Below are 2,681 nucleotides of genomic sequence, written 5' to 3' on the forward strand. Positions count from 1 at the left end.
TAAGAATTTGAGACCATGTGGTGGGATGGGGTTTTAAAATACAAGAGGGAAGAGGTGTTTTAAAACATAACAGCTTTGTGGTCAGATACAAAGTCGTCTACTAACTCTAAACGAGGATAAATGATTCCACTAGACCTAAAAACTCATCAGTCATAGGGTGTGCAGGACAACAAACACAAAGTCACATAAAATAAGAACTCTGTCATACTTGTATAAAACCATAGACAGGAGTTCAGAAAGTGATGAAATAATTGTACTTTACAGGTCTATACATGAGAATACAAAATAAAGGAACAGGACCTGAACTATAAAAGCTTGGGCCAAGCAGTACAGCTGACCTGTACAGCCAATAATGAGGAAGTAGCCCTGTCTTTTAAATCCTGGTGAACTTTAGTCCACCAGTGAATAGAACAACGTGTTCAGGGATTCTCTTAGTTACAAGACTGCAGTCATACCAAAGCAGTTTGTCATGGTAAGTCATTGTTGAGTCACGTGGATCATGAATGCCTTTAAGTACCAATGATTCACTTGAAAGACATTTGCCACAGGTTCAGTTTTATTAGAACTGGTTACTACGTGCATTATGCCAGGGGTGATAAGATGATACACTCCTCTTGCCCCACCCACCTCCATGACAATCTTTCAGGCAGTTTGTCTCACACACTTGCGCTGTCTTTCTCAAATACAGGCACACCACTTTTCTCTCTTTTTACAGCTTGTTCTGGCCTGTCTTTGGTGTCAAATTGTACAACTTCCTAAGCTTATCATATTCTGCAGCATTTGCATGGTTTAATGAATTCCTGGGTAATCCTTCTCTGTCTTTTACCTTCTGTTTTGATTTTTTTCTCCTTGCATTCAGAGACCACTTCACTGTAGAAGTGCCATTACCAAGACTGGTTTTCCAGACCTTGCCAGAGGAGATCAAGGAGGGCAAGCCTCTACGAGTATTCCCGGTGCTGTTTAACGTGGGCATCAATGAACAGCAAACTATAGCGGAGAGGTACTGCAGAGACTTCTTTGTTCACTCTGAAGAACTTGCAATCTGATGCACTCACAGAAAACTACTCTCTGTATGAACATGTTAACTAGGGCCAGTGTGGTCTCAAACTCATCAATATCAGAGTTGTCCACAGCTTATTCTTTATCCTTTACTCTTGAAGAAATTTTATTTTTATGCAGAACTGCAATTAATTTGCAAATATAATCCCACCAAAAAGTTTACATTTATCATGTTGTTCTCTCTGAATGCAGCATTTACTGTTCCACATTACTGTTACTTTGAATGAGTTTTGTTTTGAGTTTCACTGTGTGTCTTGTTCCTCCACCATAATTGCCCTAATTCCCTTTGTCATCCTCTCAGGTTTGGAGATATCTCCCTTCAAGAAAGAATAAACCAGAAGAACTTTGAGATGTTAGAAGCCTATTACAAATCATTAAGTGAAAAGGTGCCACTAGAATGTGAGTGCAAAGCGACTCATGCACTAATTGCACAAAGATGTGTGGGAAAAATTGTTTTGTTTTTCATATGCATTGAGTTTGACATCAGAGCTGCAGCCACTTCGGTACCTGTCTCCACAAATTTGTATTTGTAACCAAACCAACACAAGAAACAGACCCAGTGACTCGCAATGTGTTTCATGTGTTCTATGGACAGGTCTACCTTGTTTTCAAACACAGACGGACATAAAGGAATTACTTGAAACCCTGGGCCAGAATGTAGTCACAAAGAAGAGAAAGAATGTGGAGATACTATGGATTGCTGGAACGGTGAGCAGTGTTTTTATTGTAACTTTCTATCCTTGTCAGGAAGAGTTTTCACTGGACCGTGTATATAAACTTTCTGTCTTGCATAACTAAGGTGGGTGTACTCTGTAAACACTGCTGACATATTGATATAACATGGGAGCAGAGCTGCCCAAACATGCTGTACTTCAAAGAATACTGTATGACCGTTTACTGGATATTCAGTAGCTGACAGTGAATTATTATAAATGTTCCTACATTGCATCTGATTTGCTGTGGTCACAGCAAGAATCTGTTGTAACAAAAGTTTACTGTGAAGTTGTCCATGAAGCTGTAGTACTTTTATGCTAAATGGTACAATCAGCATGTTAACATTCTCACAATGACAATGCTAACATGTTAATATTAAAATGGTATAATTTTACATGTATAATGGTCTTCAGTGAAGGTATTGAAGAAATAAAATTTGGACCTGTGGATGACACTAGAGGAAAAGTCAGTCATTAGGCTTCATCCTCTGGGAATTATTAATGATCTTTATAAGAGTTGTTATTCAGTCTGGACTAAAGTGGTGGACATTGTGATCCTTATGGCCGCACTGTTAGCATTGCTAATGACATATTTTGTGTATTTTCTAATTAAAAATATCTACTCAAGAACAAACCCAAATAAAAATTTCTAAGGAGGAGTCTTTGGACATGATACTCAAAATAGCACTCTGTTAGCACTGTGTTATTTCAGAAGACAATGATTGAAGGTATTGGTGTTATTTTACTATTACTGTATAGTACTTTATGTAAAATGTATAACTGCATTTTATGATAAAACATATTATCAATCTTTTTTACTTTAAACTTATTTGAAGTTTGTGTTAGAACAACATGCAAATGTAAAACAAGGCAAGTCTCCTTACAAGATGAATCACTTATGCTTACAAA

The 2,681-nt window shown here is 37.5% G+C and overlaps 1 long non-coding RNA gene across 1 annotated transcript; it reads left to right on the plus strand.

Moving 5' to 3' along the window:
* The first annotated feature begins 613 nt into the window (after window positions 1-613).
* LOC111652618 (uncharacterized) lies at window positions 614-1,767 on the plus strand. The gene is made up of 3 exons (XR_002760613.2): window positions 614-1,000; window positions 1,361-1,458; window positions 1,655-1,767. It is a non-coding gene; the product is annotated as an uncharacterized LOC111652618 (long non-coding RNA).
* The last annotated feature ends 914 nt before the right edge of the window (window positions 1,768-2,681 follow it).

Source organism: Seriola lalandi, unplaced genomic scaffold, assembly GCF_002814215.2.
Source record: "Seriola lalandi dorsalis isolate HSWRI2012SDOR001 ecotype SW California unplaced genomic scaffold, Sedor1 jcf7180001973673, whole genome shotgun sequence".
In the NCBI taxonomy this organism is placed as follows: Eukaryota; Metazoa; Chordata; class Actinopteri; order Carangiformes; family Carangidae; genus Seriola; species Seriola lalandi.